Below are 24,785 nucleotides of genomic sequence, written 5' to 3'. Positions count from 1 at the left end.
TAATGGAAATTTTGATTCTCTATCAGTTGTTTGCAATCTAAATTAATATTAAAATGTTTGACTTAAAATCTCCAAACCTATTGAAAATTTGTCACAAATCCTAAATTTAATAGGTCTATGTTAAAGAAGCACGAAGGACGGTAGTCTGCATTGCATGTTGGATAGTTACAAAAAAAAAAAAGGTGCACATTTATCAAAAAAGTTTTGTTTATTTTTATGTACTTGTTCATTATCAAAATTTGATCTTTCAAAAGTTTATGTACTTGAATAAGAGGTTTGAGCATTCAAAAAACCTTGTATATGTAAAGTGAATTATATATAGTGCGACAAACAGCAAGTATGGAACTCCTTTTTTAGTCTTTTTTTGAGCTAATCTATATTTCTTTCTCCAAGAAAGACATTCTTTGACATTAATGTGGCATCATAAAGTTTTTCATAAGTAAAACATTTTAGTGGCTTTTAAATTATAAAGAAGATGAAGCTCAAGAAAAAAAGAAGAATAGACCAACAACCTAGAATGCAAATATCAAACCAAGAAAAGGACAAACAAAAATTCCTAAATGCATAGCATCCAATATCAAGACGTCCACCGTCCACATATAGCCAGTGTTTTGAAAACCGGACCGGACCAGCCGGTTCGACCGGTTGAATCGCGAACCGGCCATGGCTCCGGTCCGGTTCAATGCCAGGTTTGACTTTGTCAAGAAATCGGTCAAAAACCGGTCGGACCGCGAAACCGCTGAACCGGATTTGAACCGGTTATTTCCGGTTTTTGAGTTTTCCTTTTTTTTTTTTTTTTTTTTTTTTTTGCAAAATGTAGTTATTAAGATTCGAACTCAAGACCTTTGTAATAGAAGACCAATGTAGTAACCGTTGCACTATCACATCTTATTAGTTTTTTTGATAACTTATTTATATAAAACAAACACTCATATTTCTTTTGTTCCATTTTTTTTACAAAATATCATCCTTTCATGACTCTTTCTTTTTAATCTTCAACACACACACACACACTCTCTCTCTATCATCTTTTCTTTTGCCACTCATTTTTTAATCAAACCTCTTTATTTTTAATTTATTGATGTTTTCTTCCATATTTTAATTTTGTTTTTGTCCATTAAATTTAAAAAAGTTAAAAAAGAATTATTTTTCTTTAACCCAATTTATTTAATACCACAACCACTCACTTTTATCTCATTTTTTGTTTCTTATCAAATTTGCATTTCTATTTTCAATTCTCTTGATTTTCTTCGAACTCCAAACTTCCTTTTTTAAATTGTAAATTTAAATTCCAAAATGTAAATTAAAATTTAAGTTCACAATGTCTAAATTTTCATAGACGTGAATTTTGTATAATTTCAAATATTGTGATATTTTTGGATTATATTTAAGATTTTTTTGGTAGATATAATTGAAATTGAAATGGAATTTATTTGTTTTAACTTATAATTTAAAAAATTTATTTTCAAAAATCCAAGTTATTCAAAAATAGTAAACTTTTCATTATATAAAGTATTAAATTATCCATTACATGTCTTATTTTGTGCACATATATATTTATATAAATTATTTTTAAAAAAATTCATTGAACCGAGGTTGAACCGATCCGACCGATTGAATCTCGACCCTTTCACTTCACCGGTTCGATTAACGGTCCGATTTTTAAAACATTGCATATAGCGTTTCAAAAGGGTTAGAATAGTAGGTTTGGCGTTCCAATACTTTCACTTGTCAAATTTTATGATCTGTTCATGTCTGCAATTATATGGGAAAAGTCTCCAATTGGGTGAAGATTCTCTGCAATTCATCTAATTCATGGAAGCTAAATGGACACATGTTGTTTTGATGGATACATAATTATAAATGAGTGAGGTCATCCTAATAATAAATGAGTGGCTAATATGATGCCACATATAGGCTTTATCCTGCTATCACACGTTTCGATAGGGACAACTGATAGGGAGTGAACATTTCCATTAATTGAATCTGGAATATGCCTCCAAGGATTTTTTTCCACAACGTATGGGGACTTTCATTGACTAACCTAACTTGTTATTTAGTATATTAACAAACACCGTTTAAGACGGTTAACCTAACAACTGTCCCGATCCCAACTTATCGAGGGACTAGTTCATAGTGATAATTCTGATGAAAAATAAAATATATACATCGCTCCAGAGCAAGTGGTCAACTTTCTATGAAGACTTTTAGACAGTCGTCCTGATCAGCAATTTCTACTAGCATCTAAATGAACTACCCATTTGAGCTAGCTTTATCAAATACCCAGTAAAAAAAACATCCAAAGGCTCATCTTCTTGGTATTTATTCATCTTTACTACAGCTGTTTTTATTCAGTTCTATTCAAGTCTCCAGCCAATTCCCGTTTGGCAGTAGTAATCAATCTTATCATTATTTAGATCTTTACTGGTATATTATACATGAAAAAATGTTAAAATTTATTAGGAAAGTCATAAATTTTGTTTGAAAAAGTAGCAAGTTTTGTGAAAAAAGGGGAAGTTTTGTTCGAAAAATAGAAAGGTTCTGGTAATGATATAGGAAATTTTACTAAAAAAGTGGTAAGATTTGTTAATGAAGTTATAAGCTTTTCTTGAGAAATCGTATGCTTTATATAAAAAAAATGCTAAGTTTTGGGAAAAAATGGTACCTTTTGCTAAAAAATCTAGTAAGATTTAGTAGTTAAATAGCAAGTTACAATAACTAATAAAAGTTATTTGTTTTGTGCAAAAACTTACTATTAGTTATGCCAAATTTCTCTTTTTTGCAATTTAAAATAATACAAAATGTTTGATAGAAAATCACCAAACCAATTGAAAATTTGTCAAATGGGAATAACAAATGTTTTGGGGTTTGAACCATTTTCATCTTTAAAGTTTCCTTGAAGACATATTTAGATCTAACATTTTCAAATTTTTATCAATTCTTTGTAATTGTTGACAAATCAAATAATTTGGATACCAAAAAAAAAAAAAAGAGTTTGGCAAATAATGAATTAAGTATTTGTACACTGTTAGTGTAAATATTTTTTACACTAGTAGTTGTAGATGTATACTACCTTTGTACACTACCTTTGAAAAAACTGAATTTCAAATTTAAAATTAAAATCCTTACACTACGGATTGGGTTACCAAATTAAATATCATCCAAATGGTTTCGGTACCTCTGGCCTTATACCCTCCTTCTCCTTGTTCATATTAATTCTTGGGCTTGGATAATTGAAGAATTACAACCAATAATATGCATCAATAAAATTATTTATTTATATAAATGCAAGATTTTTGTTTAGAGGATTATAATTTATAGGTTTCTTGTTTCCCCGGTCAGTCATGCAAGTAAACTTTTTTTTTTTTTTTGGGTGCAAGTAAACGATCAAGTATATACCTAATGACAACATAGGAAAAGCAATGTACTTAAGATGCAAAAGAACAGGGGTAAATTATGATTAAATAACCTCAAGGGGCTAATTCCTAATTTAATATAATTGCCAATCCCTTGTGTTCTTGTCTTCTTGACGTGCTTGGAGGGTCTGGTCGTGAGTCGTGACTCAGCATCGGAAATTCTTACGCCGAAGGAATGTTTATTAAACAAATTTGGTTTTAAGAAACAAGATTCCCACTTGGTGCTTTTCTGGATAATTTCTGTGATATCTCAAAACAATTGCCAAAATTGGAAAAAAAAAACGAATTTTAATAGTTGATTTGGTTATGATTTTATTGAAGGTAATTAATATAGAAGTGGATCAAATTGTTTTCTTAAACTTTAATATGGATAATAATTTGCGGGCAACAACAATTGTATGATCAAAACAGTTCCACCAATGCCAGATGCAATCCTCTTCAACCTCATTCCTCTGCCTCTCTTCTCAATGGTGTACCTAGCAAGGGCTTCTTGTCACATGCCATCAATCTCTATCTTACTATAAGCTAATTTACTACTTATATATATATATATATATATATATATATGTCTCTTTTAAGTTAGTTTATTTTATTTCTATAAAATTTTTTGAATCTATAATGTACAAATTTTGTGGCAATTTTGAGGAAATGGAGAATGAGTATTTAATGTGACAGAATAATTAAGGTCACGTTGTGTTGCATTAAAATAAAAATGTCAGATTGTGTTCCAAATTAAAGAACTGCATAATGTCGACACACGACTTAAACAACAGAAAAAAACAAATGGATAGTTCATCTCTTTGATTTTACAAACTCTCATATTTGTATCTATCATTTAAAAATATTGTGATTCAAGCCCGCTTTTTATAGGTGGACTCTATTAAAATTACCTTTTACCTCCCAATTGAACATGGACCAAAAAATACAAAAAAAAAATCCTTAATTGGGCGGAAGTCAGTGCTCATTAGGGAATGGCAGCAATTGACTTTACATGATTTGCAAATAAACCACCAACAAATGATGCGGAAAATATTCTGGACTTCGAGGCCTATGAATTTTCGGCTCCATTTCACCGAAATCTGTCACTTGGCCGGTTGGCCCAACCTGAACAAGGCTCTACATAATCCTACTCTATAACACTCAACTTCACGGGCCCTAAGCTCTATGCCAATACTACTCAGGTAATCATTTTGTCCTTCTTTTTTATGAATTTGTGTAGATAAATAGATAAAATGGCAACCCATGTAAATGTTGGATAACGGGCCTCACAAGTAGAAAATTTGTCTAGTTCATACTAGTTTGTGTAATTATTAGAATCACTGGGTGAGACACACACTCTATGTGTGCGTATATTTTAGGAAAAAGTAAATAATGAAAAAGATATAAAATAACAAACTAGTTAGAGCAAAAGAATTAATTATAGAGTATTGGGATTTTTTAAATTGAAGTTAGCAGGAAGACTTGGATATATATAGTAGTAGTGGATAAGTATAGAATTTAGAAGTAGCAGTTATGTCAACATGGATGGTGTGGAGTATGAGATGGCAATATAATACTTCATCATGCAAGGAGAAAATTGGAATAACAAATAATGATAGAATTTTTTTTAACACAAATTACAACTATTTGGCAAAAAACTCTTGAAAATACTTGCAAAACCTCTGATATTAAATTGCACATAACTAGTAACATAAGTTTAGAGTAATTACATTTATCAAACAGTGATACAATCTCTAGTTGCTAGAAGGGGGAGGGATGGTGATAGGTTGAAATTTGATATTAAATTTATGATTAATTTCTCTTTTATTCTTGTCAAATATTGTTTTAATTGTCAGATTCTACTTATATTTTTTGTTTTGTGTTAATTATAGGGCGTTGGAGTGAAAAGTGCTAAAAAGGGACAATTTTCCTGAAATTGGTCATCAAGCTCGAGTTTCCAAAGTCAAGATGGAGTTTACGTAGGAAGTTAGGCAAAGACTAGGAAATTGCCATTTTTCTTAGATGTTTTTATTTAGGGAACAATTAGGATTATTTTTGAAGTTTCCTTTTTCAATTAGAATTCTATTTTTCAGTTAGCCAAGTAGAAACCGAATTGGGGGTACTAAAAAAGGTCAAGAGGTCTTGTGACTGGCTCTCACGGAAAAAAGGCAGAAAGCTTTAGCCGCCTTCATCCTTTTTTCTTTTTCTTACGTTTTGGACATTATCAGATGGTTATGAAAAACACTTCAATCAATTCGTATTATTTAATGGCGATAATGTGCAACTAAATTCTCTTTTTCTAGTCGAGGAATAACAAAGGATTTGATTCATCAACATCGGTGAGATTTAATCGTTTTTATCATAGTTATTAAAACCAATCCGGACATCAACCCGGCAAGAGGACTGGGTTGACGGGTCAGTGATTCAACCGGTGAGTCACTGGTTGAACTGTTGGGTCACAATATATAATAAAAAAAAATAATATAATTAAATAAACATGTAAATTATAATATAAGTACAGAAAAAGAGCATTTTTTTGGGTCATTTGAAATCTTTCTACCCTCTAGATCTTCATATCCTAACAGATCTTTTTTTCCTTTAGCTCCTATTTTCAGTTACCGAATTCAACCTGCCTAGGCTACGAAGAGGTTCAATTTACTTTCTTGAATAAGCTAATAAACACAGATTCGTAGTGCAACTATAATTCGTGCTTCTATTATAAGTTTCCACTCAAATACATCCCAGTCTGAAAATCTTCAAACTGAGCATCTCTCCATTGGATGTTTTCTAAGATTCATAACAAAATTTAACTGTGAAAATCTAAATTGATTGAACCATAACTTTAGAAGTCAAGCAAGCACAAAGGATGGCTCTACATTTCTACCTCCCTTAGCTGTCATGAGCTTGAGCTCTAGAACCTGACCAACAAAACAAGCAACTCAACAAATTCTAGAGTGCATCTCCTCTTAAAAAGCTAAAAGTGCCAAGATTCAATTAGTGCATGCACGAGTATCACACAAGGTGCCATCATATGTACAAAAGTTCCAATATTTGATGCACTTGCAATAGCTTGTCAACTTTTACAAGTTACTAGGAAATCAAAGTTTGATGTTTATGGTTTATTTAATATTTTTATATATTTTTTCCATAGATAAACAATCGGGTTCTTCAACATCAACTCTAAAACTGGAATTCAAGAGACTGACCTTTAACGAGCAGCGTTGTATATACATATATATATAACTAGATGCACATAACTCCTAACTTGGAGAGAAACACATTAGCACTTGGTGCCGTGGTGTGTGCAGATTCGTGAGCAGAAAGCTGGACTGCTGAAGCCAGGATATTACTTACCTTCAAGGCTTCACTGGCTTACAAAGCTTCAAGCCTTCAATGGCAGCTTCGGTGGCAGCTGCAGCTTCCTGGAAGAATTCTGGCAGCGGCTGCGGCAACTTCGAACTTTGAACTTCCAAGATGCCATGGTGTGTGCCTAACTGCAACGCTTCACTGGCTTATTGGCAAGGCGGCAACAAAGCTTCAAGCCTTCAATGGCAGCTTCGGTGGCAGCGGCTTCCTGGAAGAATTCTGGCTGCGGCTGCGGCAACTTCGAATTTCCAATTGCTTGCCTCAGACTCTAAAAGCAACTAGCAAAGCACAGGAAAGAAAAATTGAAAGCCGAATCCCTGCAAAATTGAAAGCCGAAAAATTGAAAAACTGCTTACTGAATCCCTGCTTGCCTCAAGAAGTTCTCAATTCGTTCTCACTTCTCAGAGGAACAAAGAAGAAAAGAATCCCTAAATGCCTAAATCCCCAAATGGCCGAATCCCTATTCAATTTTTCTGATTTTCTCTTCTAATTGGCTAAAAATGTAACGAAAAGACGATAATGCCCATGTAATGTGAATGGTCAAAATAAAAGAATTGGGTAAAACAGAAACTTCAAAAAAATTGCCAAAACCCATCGGGTTTATCAATAATCGCCGGTTCTAGCGGTTCCCTTGTTAAACCGTCCAGGTCAAGCGGGTCGAAGCGGGTTCTTTGCAACTAACTAGTAACCCGGCCCGGTTTCATGGCCAAGCCACCGGTTTGACCGGTCCGACCGCTGAGCCGGACAGGGTTTAATAACTATGGTTTTTATCAATTTATTTTATTCGTTAATATTTGTATGTCTTCTGATTTAATTTCTCATGGTTTGTAGTTGTTTGAATATTAAAGGCACCTGATATTTAACTCAAGCTAACGAACTATTGTCAATTAGGACAGTTAAATCTGTAATTGTTTAATTATCTTAAATTAGTGACAACTAATGTGATTGAGATCATGTTAGGGAGACATACAATATAAATTAAATAAACCTTGGTAGTGTGTTTGTTAATTAGAATAGGGTTTTTTTTTATTTTTCATGCAATCAAGAAATTAAATTCTATGGGCGTACCTAGAGTTATTTTTTGGTTAGAAAAGTAGTTAACGAGCGTACCTTAACTATTGAGACACTAAGAAAAAGTTGGTCGTTTATGTTTATTAGCGAATAATTGAAATAATTATTGTATCGATAATCAGTCATTTGAACCACTCCCGGAGTTATTTCCTTGGTTAGAGTTCGTTTATCCTTCAATTAAGTTTAACTTGTTTTAGTTTAATTATTTTTAATTTGTATTGATTGTTTATTTTCATTTTCAATTGTCCAGGCTCCCCCAATTAATTCGTATTTGGAAGGAAACAAATTTTCCTCCTAATCCCTATGAAGACGACGCTACTTGCCATTGTACTTGTTTACATCTTTGAGAGTATGATTTTATTATTGCACAGACTCAATACCTGTCAGATGGATTGGGTGAGAAGGAGAAGGGAGTATAAGTAAGAGATTCTGGATTCAAGACCTTCAACTTACACTAAAATAAAAAAAAATACACTAAAAATAAAACAAAGTAAGAAAATCTCTAGTTACTATGTTTGATCAAACAATGTTACAATGGTACAACAGCGTAATTTGTTTACGGTGGGAAGTTCTGAAGAAGTCAACGGTTGATTTTTTTCATCTCTGCATTTGTAGATAGAAAAGCATATTTTAGGAAAATCAAAGCAAAATTTTGCTAATCTTATTTGGGTTTGTTTATGCAAGCATTAAAATATGAGAGCTAAGTGTGATTCTCGATGCCTATTGCTAGCTTTTGCAATTATGTTATACGTCAAAGGGGTTACATGAAATTAATTTCATAGAACAATACTATTGTATAAAATTCTATAGATCTTTGCACCTATTCAGTACAATTGATTTGCAGAAAAATGTGAGAAAGTCACTTCAAAAAGTAGTTCTTGAGCTTTTTTTTTTTTTTTTTTTTGCTGAAACGAAGTATTGATAAACTCATAACTTTACACTTGTAGAGCAACGGCTCCAAGAGACTATTCAAAAGTGTTAGACACATTGAGAATTGTTCCATTTCTCATCATCACAAATGCCAACTACATAAGTACTAACAGATGTACTTATATTGTCATTTGCTATATCTAAACAAAATGAGCATTTTTGAAATAAAGAGTTTAAATTGTTGATGTCATCTATCAGAGTTGCCAGTCTAATATCTTTGGTTTTCCTGGACATCAACGATGATAGAAGCTGCTTCTGGGGGGATATGGACCTTAAGTTCTGTCTAATTCTTTCCTCTAGCCTTGATCAAAGCTACTTTACTCAAGCTCACAAACAACCGCGCTGTTTGTGAGGTTTCAAAAAATTTCCCCTTTTTTATTCACTTTATCCTTGTGAGGTAGAAAACTAATCTAGGAAAGGAAAAAAATATATCAGCATTATATGAATATAAAAATCTATTCATCTAGAATAATCAATGGTTCAAAAGTACCTAAAAACATTAATTAGTAGTTTGTAAGAGTTTTTGAGAGAAAAGCTAGATTGAAAACCAATTAGAAATTAAATAACTACATCAACTATTAGCATAAACTACTATAGAATTCTTCTAAGGCATAAAACGTTGACAGAAAATTAGATCAGTAACCAAGAAAAACAATCTAAATTGTTCGACATAGAATATTTATTCCATTCAATGCTAACAGTAAAATAATTATCTTTATAATCGATTGTAAATAAACAAAAATCAATGAGATTGTCGTAATATGGACTTTAATGAAACATAATAGACTGCAATGTAAATATGGATAATATAAGAGAATTATTTGAACTCAAACTTTTTGAGAGAGTTGAAACAATTGCTAGTAGAACGAGAGAAAGGTTTTGTTATCTAGTTTTTGGGATCAAAATTATAAAAAGGCAAGGAAAGGATATATTTGGCTTCCAACCAAATAATAGTTTATTGGGGAAAAATTCCTTCCAACCAGAGGATTACGTCAACAAGCTGTTGTTTAGCATCTACAATCTCGACAGTTACAGTCGCCACAAATCCATAGACAAATTCTTGCATGTATTAGACATTTGTCACGGGGTTTTGCTTTTACCTTCCGGTGCCGGTCATCGACATAGAAAAATATGGCCAAGTTGGGTTCTTGAGAAGACAATTCCATCTGCAACAGAGCTTCACGAAGCAGGAATCCAAATGCAAAGAAGCAGAATTCTCCAGTACATAGGATTTTACAAAGGTGTTTTCTGCGTCACCCTCAAGGTGCCTGTAATTGTTGTGGATAATATTACTGAAACATTCTTTCTCAACCTATTAGCTTTCGAGCGTTTACAAGTCGGGGCAGGCAGAGAAGTGACTAACTATCTTGCTTTCATGAACAATATCATCCGAGACTCCAAGGACATTAGTCTCATTCGTTCTTGTGGGATCATCCAAAATTCTCTTGGTAAGGATGAAGTTGTTGCTGATTTATTCAACTCCCTGACCAAAGATGTCACAATTGATACAGAGCTTGATTTATATGGTCGATAAGGAAGTTATCAAGTATTGCAATAGACCTTGGGTTCGTTGGAGAGCCAATCTTGTTAGGACTTACTTTAGCAATCCATGGGCAAGTATATCTGTAATAGCTTCAATGTTTCTTTTTGCCTTCACCTTTGCCCAGACTGGTTATACCATAATTGCTTACTGTTAGGACCGGGTCAGGAAATAGACAAACTCAAGTTAGAACAAAGTAGGCGGTATAACCGACCATATAAAAGATAGGCGGTAGATACCAGCCATATAATAATTAGGCGGTAAAACCGACCATATAAAAGGGGTTGTGGCAACCCAATAAAGACAAATAATAAAGCAAATAAAAGACACAGAAGATTTACGTGGTTCGGTCAAACTGACCTACGTCCACGGGCGAGGGAGGAGCAATATTTCTACTATGAAGAAAAAATACAAAAACCGTAGGAAAGTGGTTCCTAGGCCAAAAGGCACTTATAAAAGGTTTAGGAAGTATTCCTAAACACAATACAAGAGAGCCTAAAAATATTTGACTAAATGGGCTAAATGACTCAAGAAGCTAATAGCCCATATAACTCTCTTGAGTGGTGCAATTAATTCCTTCAATAGGCTTCCTTATTTATAACCTTCAGCAGCCGACTTTTCCTTGCCATTGTTTGATGTGGGATGAAAAGAAGAAAACTTCCTTACGCAGCATATGATGTGGAACGAAGAATTTTGCCACACAAGGTCAAACCTTGCAGCTCAACAAATCTCCACCTTGGCATAATTTTGAGTTCCACCATCGACAATAGTAAAACTGCTCCACCTTCTCCACATAAGCCCTAATGGGCGTAAATCACCAACAATGAATACCAATCAAGTCCAAACACTGCTTGAACTTGTAAACTGGAAGAGGCTTCGTAAACATATCGGCTGGATTGTCCTTGGTATTGATTTTCTGAACAAGGACCTTTCCTTCAGCAATGATATCCCGAATGAAGTGATACTTCACATCAATGTGTTTCGTCCTCTCATGATACATCTGATCTTTAGTCAAGTGTATGGCACTTTGACTATCACAATGAATAACAGTAACACCTTGATGTAGACTAAACTCGCTAAATAAACTCTTCAACCACAAGACTTCTTTGACTGCCTCGGTCATAGCCATATATTCTACTTTTGTAGTAGACAAAGCTACGACAGGTTGTAGAGTAGCTTTCCAACTAACAGCACAACCGCCAATGCAAAATACATAGCCTGAAAGCGATCTTCTCCTGTCAAGATCCCCAGCGTAGTCTGAGTCTACAAAACCAATCAAAGTGTTATTATTTCTTCCAAACTCCAAACATACATTTGAAGTACCTCGCAAGTATCTGAGAATCCACTTCACAGCCTGCCAATGTGTTTTACCAGGGCAAGACATATATCTGCTAACAACACTGACTGCTTGTGCAATATCTGGAAGAGTACAAACCATTACATACATAATACTGCCGACTGCACTGGAAGAAGGAACCCATGCCATATAATCTTCCTCTTCATCTGATTTTGGTGATTGAGCAGCAGATAGCCGAAAATGGCTAGCAAGAGGAGTAGATACTGGTTTAGCATCTTTCATGCCAAAACGCTCCAAGACTTTCTCAAAGTAATTTTTCTGGGTCAAAAACAACTTCCTACTCTTCGATCTCGATTGATATCCATGCCAAGAATTTTCTTAGCTGCTCTCAAATCTTTCATTTCAAATTCACTATTTAACTGCAGTTTCAAAGTGTGAATTTCTCACAAATTCTTGGCAGCAATGAGCATGTCATCAACATAAAGCAGCAAATAAATGAAAGAACCATCATTTAACTTCCGGAAGTAAACACAACTATCATACATGCTCCTTGAATAACCATGACCCAACATAAAGGAATCAAACCTCTTATACCATTGTCTTGGAGACTGCTTCAATCCATATAAGAATTTCTTCAATAAGCAAACATGGTCTTCCTTACCTTCAATTTCAAAACCCTGGGGTTGTTTCATATAAATTTGTTCTTCAAGTTCGCCATGTAAGAAAGCTGTCTTAACGTCGAGCTGTTCTAACTCCAAATTATACATGGCAACTAAAGCAAGCAAAACACGAATAGAGCTATGTTTAACAACATGTGAGAATATATCATTAAAATCAACACCTTGTACCTGACTATAGCCATTTGCAACTAATCGTGCTTTATATCTTGCATCTTCAACCCCTGGAATACCTTCATTTTTCTTGAAGACCCACTTGCAACCAACAATTTTCTTAGCTAACGGCGGCTTTACAAGAACCCAAGTTTCATTCTGCTGAAGAGATTCAATTTCTTCATTCATCGCAATCAACCACTTTGCAGAATCATCACAAGAAACTGCTTCTGAATAGGTGGAAGGCTCACCAGTTGCATCAATTTCTTCTGCAACAGACAAAGCATATGCAACTAAATTTGCATATCTTTGTGGTGGTCGAATGTCTCTCCTTTGTCTATCTCTGGCTATGGAATACTCCTCTTCTTCTAAACTATCTTCAATAGTAGATTCAGGTGCATCTACTGGCACTTGCTGAATAGAAGATTTGGATTTAGAAGGACCAGAACTGCCAATATCAAGCTCCACCTGCTTCTGTGTACTATCAGTAGTACAAGAACTAGAAGACTCCTTCTTGGAAGATAACATAGACAATTCATCAAAAGTAACATCTCTACTGATTACAAATTTTGGAGATTTGGGATCAGGACACCATAATCTGTATCCTTTCACCCCAGAAGCATATCCAAGAAAAATGCACTTTTTAGCCCTAAGCTCCAATTTTTCATCATTCACGTGCATGTATGCTGGACACCCAAAAACTTTTAAATTGGAGTAATCAGCAGGAGTACCTGACCAAACTTCCTCAGGAGTTTTGAAATCAAGAAATGCAGAAGGAGAACGGTTGACAATATAACAGGCCATATTGATCGCCTCTGCCCAAAAGTCGTTGGTCAACCCTGCATTGGAGATCATACATCTTGCTCTCTCCAAAAGCGTTCTGTTCATACGTTCAGCCACACCATTTTGTTGAGGCGTCATCCTGACGGTGTGATGTCAAACAATTCCTTCATTTTTGCAAAATTCATTAAATTCACCTCCACAAAATTCCATGCCATTATCTGTTCTCACCCGCTTAACATGTTTTCCTGCTTGTTTCTCAATCAAAACTTTCCATTGCTTGAAAGTTAGGAAAACATCATTTTTATGCTTAAGAAAATAGACCCAAACTTTTCTTGAATAATCATCAATGAAAGTCAACATGTACCTGGCACCACCTTTAGAAGGAACACGAGAAGGACCCCATAGATCCGAATGAATGTAATCAAGAGTACCTTTTGTCTTGTGAATTGCTGGTGAACTAAAGCTGACTCTTTTCTACTTCCCAAAAATACAATGTTCACAGAATTCCAATGGTCCGGTACTTTGTCCACAAAGAAGTCCTCTTTTGCTCAGTATGCCCAAGCCTTTTTCGCTCATATACTCCAAACGCATATGCCATAATTTGGTGATGTCTGTATCTGACAAAGATGATGTTGAAACAGCAGCAGCACCTGTCACAGTAGATCCCTGCAAAATATACAAAATACCAGATCTGTGTGCCTTTATAACAACAAGAGCTCCTCCAGTGATTTTGAGAACTCCATCTCCACCTGAATACCTGCACCCGATAGACTCAAGAGTGCCCAAAGAGATGAGATTTTTCTTCAAATCTGGAACATGTCTAACATTTGTGAGCGTCCTCACAATACCATCGTACATTTTAATTCGGATTGTGCCTTTGCCAACAACTTTACAAACAGCGTTGTTGCCCATTAAGACAACTCCACCTTCAGTTGATTCATATGTTGAAAACCAGTCCCTATTGGGACACATATGATATGAACAACCCGAATATAAAATTCACTCATTGTTAGACCTAAAATTATTTTCTGTTGCACAGAAAATAGTTTCATCATTCTCATCAACAGCAATACTAGCCTCGGTGGTTTCACTCCTTTTCTCCTTTTGCTTTTCTTTATTTTTCAATTTAAAGCAATCAGAGATAATATGTCCCTTCTTTTTACAATAGTTGCACACCACATTTTTATGTCTGGACTTGGATCTACTTCTATTTTCTGTGTTTCTCTTTTCAGATCTACCCCGAATAAACAAGCCATCGGCTTGACTCCCACTAGTTTCCCCAGTAATATCCCTATCTATCTGCTCTTTAGATTTTAGTGCAGATTTAATTTCCCGATATGAAATTGTTTCCTTTCCATAAATCATAGTATCACAGAAATACTTAAAGGACTGGGGAAGGGAACGCAAAAGTAATAGGGCCTAATTTTCATCATCAATTTTCGAATCTATATTCTCCAAATCCATAACAATGGAATCAAATTTATCAAGATGGGAGAGTATAGATGTACCTTCAGACATCCGAAACATATACAAACTCTGCTTCAAATATAGTCGATTCTCGACTGTTTTCTTCATATACAAGGTTTTCAATTTATCCCACATAGCCTTGACTGAAATCTCCGTTGCTACCTCACGCAATACCTCATCGGAGAGATTCAAAATTATGCTGGATCTAGCCTTCTTATCCATATCAGCGAAATCCGCATCCTTTACATCTTCTGGTTTGTTCTCGATTCCATGAATCGCTAGATCAACTCCATTCTGGACAAGAATGGCCTCCATCTTGAGTTGCCACATGCCGAAGTTGACATTTCTGTCGAATTTCTCGACAACCGTCTTTGTTATCGTCATTGTTGCCACAAAATCTGTAACTTGAAATTTGTCTCAAAAATTTGCCAAACAAATATGCAAATCTCGTGAGCGGGCCCCACAGGGTGAGCGGGCCCCACGAAATAAGCGGGCCCCATGGGGATGAACGGGCCCCACATGATGGACGGGCCCTACCAGATGAATGGGTCCCACGAGATGAACCTGTCTTGCAAAATATATCAACCAACTCTGATACCAGTTTGTTAGGACCGGGTCAGGAAATAGACAAACTCAAGTTAGAACAAAGTAGGCGGTATAACCGACCATATAAAAGATAGGCGGTAGATACCAGCCATATAATAATTAGGCGGTAAAACCGACCATATAAAAGGGGTTGTGGCAACCCAATAAAGACAAATAATAAAGCAAATAAAAGACACAGAAGATTTACGTGGTTCGGTCAAACTGACCTACGTCCACGGGCGAGGGAGGAGCAATATTTCTACTATGAAGAAAAAATACAAAAACCGTAGGAAAGTGGTTCCTAGGCCAAAAGGCACTTATAAAAGGTTTAGGAAGTATTCCTAAACACAATACAAGAGAGCCTAAAAATATTTGACTAAATGGGCTAAATGACTCAAGAAGCTAATAGCCCATATAACTCTCTTGAGTGGTGCAATTAATTCCTTCAATAGGCTTCCTTATTTATAACCTTCAGCAGCCGACTTTTCCTTGCCATTGTTTGATGTGGGATGAAAAGAAGAAAACTTCCTTACGCAGCATATGATGTGGAACGAAGAATTTTGCCACACAAGGTCAAACCTTGCAGCTCAACAAATCTCCACCTTGGCATAATTTTGAGTTCCACCATCGACAATAGTAAAACTGCTCCACCTTCTCCACATAAGCCCTAATGGGCGTAAATCACCAACAATGAATACCAATCAAGTCCAAACACTGCTTGAACTTGTAAACTGGAAGAGGCTTCGTAAACATATCGGCTGGATTGTCCTTGGTATTGATTTTCTGAACAAGGACCTTTCCTTCAGCAATGATATCCCGAATGAAGTGATACTTCACATCAATGTGTTTCGTCCTCTCATGATACATCTGATCTTTAGTCAAGTGTATGGCACTTTGACTATCACAATGAATAACAGTAACACCTTGATGTAGACTAAACTCGCTAAATAAACTCTTCAACCACAAGACTTCTTTGACTGCCTCGGTCATAGCCATATATTCTACTTTTGTAGTAGACAAAGCTACGACAGGTTGTAGAGTAGCTTTCCAACTAACAGCACAACCGCCAATGCAAAATACATAGCCTGAAAGCGATCTTCTCCTGTCAAGATCCCCAGCGTAGTCTGAGTCTACAAAACCAATCAAAGTGTTATTATTTCTTCCAAACTCCAAACATACATTTGAAGTACCTCGCAAGTATCTGAGAATCCACTTCACAGCCTGCCAATGTGTTTTACCAGGGCAAGACATATATCTGCTAACAACACTGACTGCTTGTGCAATATCTGGAAGAGTACAAACCATTACATACATAATACTGCCGACTGCACTGGAAGAAGGAACCCATGCCATATAATCTTCCTCTTCATCTGATTTTGGTGATTGAGCAGCAGATAGCCGAAAATGGCTAGCAAGAGGAGTAGATACTGGTTTAGCATCTTTCATGCCAAAACGCTCCAAGACTTTCTCAAAGTAATTTTTCTGGGTCAAAAACAACTTCCTACTCTTCGATCTCGATTGATATCCATGCCAAGAATTTTCTTAGCTGCTCTCAAATCTTTCATTTCAAATTCACTATTTAACTGCAGTTTCAAAGTGTGAATTTCTCACAAATTCTTGGCAGCAATGAGCATGTCATCAACATAAAGCAGCAAATAAATGAAAGAACCATCATTTAACTTCCGGAAGTAAACACAACTATCATACATGCTCCTTGAATAACCATGACCCAACATAAAGGAATCAAACCTCTTATACCATTGTCTTGGAGACTGCTTCAATCCATATAAGAATTTCTTCAATAAGCAAACATGGTCTTCCTTACCTTCAATTTCAAAACCCTGGGGTTGTTTCATATAAATTTGTTCTTCAAGTTCGCCATGTAAGAAAGCTGTCTTAACGTCGAGCTGTTCTAACTCCAAATTATACATGGCAACTAAAGCAAGCAAAACACGAATAGAGCTATGTTTAACAACATGTGAGAATATATCATTAAAATCAACACCTTGTACCTGACTATAGCCATTTGCAACTAATCGTGCTTTATATCTTGCATCTTCAACCCCTGGAATACCTTCATTTTTCTTGAAGACCCACTTGCAACCAACAATTTTCTTAGCTAACGGCGGCTTTACAAGAACCCAAGTTTCATTCTGCTGAAGAGATTCAATTTCTTCATTCATCGCAATCAACCACTTTGCAGAATCATCACAAGAAACTGCTTCTGAATAGGTGGAAGGCTCACCAGTTGCATCAATTTCTTCTGCAACAGACAAAGCATATGCAACTAAATTTGCATATCTTTGTGGTGGTCGAATGTCTCTCCTTTGTCTATCTCTGGCTATGGAATACTCCTCTTCTTCTAAACTATCTTCAATAGTAGATTCAGGTGCATCTACTGGCACTTGCTGAATAGAAGATTTGGATTTAGAAGGACCAGAACTGCCAATATCAAGCTCCACCTGCTTCTGTGTACTATCAGTAGTACAAGAACTAGAAGACTCCTTCTTGGAAGATAACATAGACAATTCATCAAAAGTAACATCTCTACTGATTACAAATTTTGGAGATTTGGGATCAGGACACCATAATCTGTATCCTTTCACCCCAGAAGCATATCCAAGAAAAATGCACTTTTTAGCCCTAAGCTCCAATTTTTCATCATTCACGTGCATGTATGCTGGACACCCAAAAACTTTTAAATTGGAGTAATCAGCAGGAGTACCTGACCAAACTTCCTCAGGAGTTTTGAAATCAAGAAATGCAGAAGGAGAACGGTTGACAATATAACAGGCCATATTGATCGCCTCTGCCCAAAAGTCGTTGGTCAACCCTGCATTGGAGATCATACATCTTGCTCTCTCCAAAAGCGTTCTGTTCATACGTTCAGCCACACCATTTTGTTGAGGCGTCATCCTGACGGTGTGATGTCAAACAATTCCTTCATTTTTGCAAAATTCATTAAATTCACCTCCACAAAATTCCATGCCATTATCTGTTCTCACCCGCTTAACATGTTTTCCTGCTTGTTTCTCAATCAAAACTTTCCATTGCTTGAAAGTTAGGAAAACATCATTTTTATGCTTAAGAAAATAGACCCAAACTTTTCTTGAATAATCATCAATGAAAGTCAACATGTACCTGGCACCACCTTTAGAAGGAACACGAGAAGGACCCCATAGATCCGAATGAATGTAATCAAGAGTACCTTTTGTCTTGTGAATTGCTGGTGAACTAAAGCTGACTCTTTTCTACTTCCCAAAAATACAATGTTCACAGAATTCCAATGGTCCGGTACTTTGTCCACAAAGAAGTCCTCTTTTGCTCAGTATGCCCAAGCCTTTTTCGCTCATATACTCCAAACGCATATGCCATAATTTGGTGATGTCTGTATCTGACAAAGATGATGTTGAAACAGCAGCAGCACCTGTCACAGTAGATCCCTGCAAAATATACAAAATACCAGATCTGTGTGCCTTTATAACAACAAGAGCTCCTCCAGTGATTTTGAGAACTCCATCTCCACCTGAATACCTGCACCCGATAGACTCAAGAGTGCCCAAAGAGATGAGATTTTTCTTCAAATCTGGAACATGTCTAACATTTGTGAGCGTCCTCACAATACCATCGTACATTTTAATTCGGATTGTGCCTTTGCCAACAACTTTACAAACAGCGTTGTTGCCCATTAAGACAACTCCACCTTCAGTTGATTCATATGTTGAAAACCAGTCCCTATTGGGACACATATGATATGAACAACCCGAATATAAAATTCACTCATTGTTAGACCTAAAATTATTTTCTGTTGCACAGAAAATAGTTTCATCATTCTCATCAACAGCAATACTAGCCTCGGTGGTTTCACTCCTTTTCTCCTTTTGCTTTTCTTTATTTTTCAATTTAAAGCAATCAGAGATAATATGTCCCTTCTTTTTACAATAGTTGCACACCACATTTTTATGTCTGGACTTGGATCTACTTCTATTTTCTGTGTTTCTCTTTTCAGATCTACCCCGAATAAACAAGCCATCGGCTTGACTCCCACTAGTTTCCCCAGTAATATCCCTATCTATCTGCTCTTTAGATTTTAGTGCAGATTTAATTTCCCGATATGAAATTGTTTCCTTTCCATAAATCATAGTATCACAGAAATACTTAAAGGACTGGGGAAGGGAACGCAAAAGTAATAGGGCCTAATTTTCATCATCAATTTTCGAATCTATATTCTCCAAATCCATAACAATGGAATCAAATTTATCAAGATGGGAGAGTATAGATGTACCTTCAGACATCCGAAACATATACAAACTCTGCTTCAAATATAGTCGATTCTCGACTGTTTTCTTCATATACAAGGTTTTCAATTTATCCCACATAGCCTTGACTGAAATCTCCGTTGCTACCTCACGCAATACCTCATCGGAGAGATTCAAAATTATGCTGGATCTAGCCTTCTTATCCATATCAGCGAAATCCGCATCCTTTACATCTTCTGGTTTGTTCTCGATTCCATGAATCGCTAGATCAACTCCATTCTGGACAAGAATGGCCTCCATCTTGAGTTGCCACATGCCGAAGTTGACATTTCTGTCGAATTTCTCGACAACCGTCTTTGTTATCGTCATTGTTGCCACAAAATCTGTAACTTGAAATTTGTCTCAAAAATTTGCCAAACAAATATGCAAATCTCGTGAGCGGGCCCCACAGGGTGAGCGGGCCCCACGAAATAAGCGGGCCCCATGGGGATGAACGGGCCCCACATGATGGACGGGCCCTACCAGATGAATGGGTCCCACGAGATGAACCTGTCTTGCAAAATATATCAACCAACTCTGATACCAGTTTGTTAGGACCGGGTCAGGAAATAGACAAACTCAAGTTAGAACAAAGTAGGCGGTATAACCGACCATATAAAAGATAGGCGGTAGATACCAGCCATATAATAATTAGGCGGTAAAACCGACCATATAAAAGGGGTTGTGGCAACCCAATAAAGACAAATAATAAAGCAAATAAAAGACACAGAAGATTTACGTGGTTCGGTCAAACTGACCTACGTCCACGGGCGAGGGAGGAGCAATATTTCTACTATGAAGAAAAAATACAAAAACCGTAGGAAAGTGGTTCCTAGGCCAAAAGGCACTTATAAAAGGTTTAGGAAGTATTCCTAAACACAATACAAGAGAGCCTAAAAATATTTGACTAAATGGGCTAAATGACTCAAGAAGCTAATAGCCCATATAACTCTCTTGAGTGGTGCAATTAATTCCTTCAATAGGCTTCCTTATTTATAACCTTCAGCAGCCGACTTTTCCTTGCCATTGTTTGATGTGGGATGAAAAGAAGAAAACTTCCTTATGCAGCATCTGATGTGGAACGAAGAATTTTGCCACACAAGGTCAAACCTTGCGGCTCAACACTACTACCGGAGGCCTTAGTGGATGTTTAGGCATTTCTTGTTACCAATTTCATGGGTATTGATCATCAATTGTTGGTAAAAACGGTGAAGAGGCTTAAAGTGTCATTGGAATCAATAAGATGGAGCTATCGGAGAAGTACTGCAAGAAACAATTGATTTGACTTGATAATGTAGTTAAAGAAAATGAGAATGGAACAAAGAATAGTACGATCTCCAGCACAAAGTTTGCATGCTCCTGCAACAGCCGCCGGAGAAGTTCTCCAATAAACAACACTGGCTAAGGAGATTGCGGTAAGGTAATAAAATGATGCCTTGAGATTTGCCTGAATGAAACAATTAACCAAGCTTAGTTTATGAAGCCATTGAAAGATGTAGAGGCTTTCAATCATTAAGCAATTGGTGATGAAGACAATACGGAAATTTTGTGCTGCTACCATTTATTTTTTATTGCCTATTAACAGTTGATAAATTTTATTTGAAATAAATATATCAAAGTTAAAAATATGTCAACACACTTTAATCAAAGTTTACAATAACTATCTTTTGTACTTTTTCAAAGTTAAAAAGTAAAAATGATATTTTAATCTTCTCAAAGCAAATAATTATTTGACTTGGTTGATCAAACCTGTAAACCTAGGAACCAGCTAGCCAACGGGCAAGTTGGATAAGTTGGTTTACAAATATTGAAGAAAAGTTCAACTACACTTTTTGCTCTGGAAGTTGACAAGAATCATGTTTATATGTAGAAGCATTTTGTAAATCCTAATGGTTAGAGTTGCATAATTTTCAAGCCTTGGAACCTCCACACACAACATTCAAAGCCTGTTAAATTAGGAAAATACTGATTCAACACATTATTGTGTTTATCGTTATGATAGAGTTGATTAAGCCAACATTGATATGTGTTTGGATCAAATTCAGTTGTGTCTTAATTTGTTACTATAGAATTATATCGCACAATTTATATGACTTTCCTGATGTTGATTATATTATCAATGTTTAATTGTTATGTGTACCCACGAACTATCACTAGTGCTTTTTATTTTTAGCTTTCGATTGTAGCATTAAAGTATCTTACACCATCAGTATTGGTTATTTCAAATCTAACAAATTTGATAGATATTTTTTTCTTAAACAGACATAGTACTCATAAATGATTAAAAGTACTTCGATAAACAAAAGCAAATTAGATGTGTTGCAGGGAGAAAGAGATGGATTAGATGGTTCGGAAAGAGAGAGTGTAAATAAAAGATTTAGATTCGAGTGCTCCCATATACACTATTAAAAAAAATAGATGTGTTATAGTTGTTGCATTAAAAAACACTTAGAAAATTAAAATTGGCTTCAACTTATCGATGTGGACAATTACGTGCTATGAATTGATAATTTAGAGAGAAAATTGCATGGTTTAAAGGTGCATATTGCAATTAGCCCTAACATTCAACCTGTCTTTTATATGGCTGTTATAAAATGCTGCAGAAAACTGCACTAAAGGCTGTTAACCACGATGTATAGTCTTCATGGGAAATATATTAAATCAACTTGTCAAAACTAAATCGACAACCAGAAGGGATATAAGATCCTTCTTCGGCTCGTGGGTTGGAGTCAAACCCCAACTCCTAGAGTAAAAAATAATCTAATGGGTGTGCTAATGTACCCGTCTGGTATAGATGAGCCTTCTCTGTAGTCCGTTATATAATTTAATTGGATTCCCCAGCTCCCTACAATAGGATGGAATAGATGTTGACTGTGGGGTTAGAAAATTAATGTCCTTCACATAACCTGGTTTAGTGTTCTAATACATTTTGTTAAGGTGCCAGAACCGGTAGTGATCTCCCATCCGCTCATCAACTTGACAGCCTTCTCATCTTTCCACATTTCGAGTCCCAAAAGAAGCAATTTAAAAGCATTGAAACCAGGAACCATAGCTGCTAAAAACCCTCCTTGATTACCAGAACTGTCAAAAATCATAATAAATTAAATTAAACACCATTTCTATGCTCAAGCAAATAAGATTGGCCTCTTTTTTTTTTTTTTTCCCTCTACTTTGTTAGTACGTAAATTTAAATTACCTGAACACTGGCCAGCAAAGCATGAAAACTAGCCCCATGCTAATATGCTGAAGCTTCCCGTAAATATTCTAGAAAGGAAAATTCCAAAGAATAATGAGAAAACATAACGTCTTGACACAAAAGAAATTTCCTTTGGTCTTCTCTCTTTTTCTCAATGCAAAAGTAGTACTTTAAAATGGCCCTTTCTTTATAAACTTTTGATACATTATAACCTTTTAATCAGTTTAAATATCTTTAATGTTCAATGATTGAAAGCGTGGCATGGATTCTCGTTTGTGAACAAGGCTTAGATTCTTGCCATTTCAATTCCTCCTCCTTCGCAACTCTTTTTCAAAAATTAAAGATAAAAAGATTGCAATGCCCTGCGTACCTGATCAAGAAGCCCCCTATTGTAAATCATTGTCCAGAAGGGAGTGGTATAGAGGAGAATACAACGGGTCAATGCAGTAGCAACAACATCTCCAAGAATTGGGTGCTCTCTAAACATCTTGAAAGCCACCACGGCTGTGCTCATATTCATGGAAATTCTTGGACGTCTTTGATATAGTCATGAAAGTATAGCTGAATTTATAACAGACACGTACCGGGCAAAGTAAAGAGTTGGCCATAAGAACAGGGAAGTTGAGGTTGAGTGGCTTGGTGGCCGCCCCATATGAGTGGAGAATTGACCGTGCGCTTATCCTTTTTTATTTATTTTTTATTTTTTTAATGAAAAACCCTACAAATTAAAAGGCAATGGCTGCCTAAAAATTGTTGAGTTCCTCTACTTTTTGCCGAAATCATGAAAATTAGAAGAATGATTGAGTCAATGATTCAAAGAAAATATACTAGGGAGGACAGTTCAATTGGATGGTAAGATGAAAGCGGTTGTAAGTAGGAGTCAAGCTGTAAGACCTCCACTTACTAAAAAATAGGTTCCAAAAAAAGAAAAGAAAAGAAAAGAAAATATACTATTAGCTTCTAGGGATAATTTGGAAACCTTTCCTTAGAATTCTCATAATACACCTAGACCCCTGAGATTTCCAAAATCTTACCTGTTTCCCTAGTTAGTTTGATAAGAGGACATGGCCCAATTAAAGGTTACAAATTGACAATAGTATACTTGCAATCTTAATTAGCTAATTACATAAAGCTCAAATATTTTCAACCAAAAAATCTAATATTATGAAAGTCAAATTGAACACTCTTATCATAGTATAAAAATTAGAGATTTATCATACTTTAGAAGATGTAGATCCATATATTTTGACACTAAACCGACCAATTCCAAAAATATTTTTTTTAGCAAATATACTTTAAATTGTATTCAAAACAAAATAATCTTTTGATACATGTAGTTTGCATCTAGCCTACACTCATGAAAAAAAGAAAGTTATAACTCACTCAATATTAAAAAGATTAATCTACAAAAAATCTCTCAGAAAAACAATTAGAAACTGCCTATACTATCGATTGGCTTATGTATCCTAGTGCCCCCGGAGCTCAACCCACCCCTCTGTTTTTCTTGTTATTTTTTTAAAAACCATGCAGGTTTTGTGTGGTAGTTGAACTTTGAAGTATTATGACCCTCATCAATGGTGTGTACAATTGTGAATTTTAATGACGAGATTTGTGGTATTTGAGCAAATTACTTTAGTTTATAAAGTTGGAGGTAAATCATTTTTATCGTCAAACCTAATTTTATTTGCAAAAGAGTTATTTGATATCGCCTTATAAGATTTTCTCCAGGAGGTAGTACAATTCGCATTACCAGGCTATAAAATCGTGACTTTCAGCAATACAAATCTAAATTCATTGGTACATTTATTTCCTCTCACAAAGATAAATTCTTGAAACAAAGAAAATTGTTTCATGGTAATTATGAAGTAGATTTACAACCTCCGATCAAAAAAGGTGGGAAACACATCTATGCTTTTACCATCACAAATAACATCTATTGCTTTGTATTTTTATTTGGGGTGGTAAGGTGTAAAATTCCACATTTGAATAGATACGTTTTTAATTTTTATTTGCATAAGTAAATCAAC

At 35.5% G+C, this 24,785-nt stretch overlaps 1 long non-coding RNA gene across 1 annotated transcript; it reads right to left on the bottom strand.

Moving 5' to 3' along the window:
- Positions 1 to 6,108: 6,108 nt before the first annotated feature.
- On the bottom strand, positions 6,109 to 7,207 carry LOC113775735. Its single transcript, XR_003468926.1, has 3 exons — positions 7,118 to 7,207; positions 6,750 to 7,039; positions 6,109 to 6,313 (listed from the first exon to the last, which is right to left on the bottom strand). It is a non-coding gene; the product is annotated as an uncharacterized LOC113775735 (long non-coding RNA).
- Positions 7,208 to 24,785: the final 17,578 nt, after the last annotated feature.

This window comes from Coffea eugenioides, chromosome 6 (genome assembly GCF_003713205.1).
Source record: "Coffea eugenioides isolate CCC68of chromosome 6, Ceug_1.0, whole genome shotgun sequence".
Taxonomy (NCBI): domain Eukaryota; kingdom Viridiplantae; phylum Streptophyta; class Magnoliopsida; order Gentianales; family Rubiaceae; genus Coffea; species Coffea eugenioides.
This window is presented reverse-complemented; position numbering and strand designations above follow the sequence as displayed.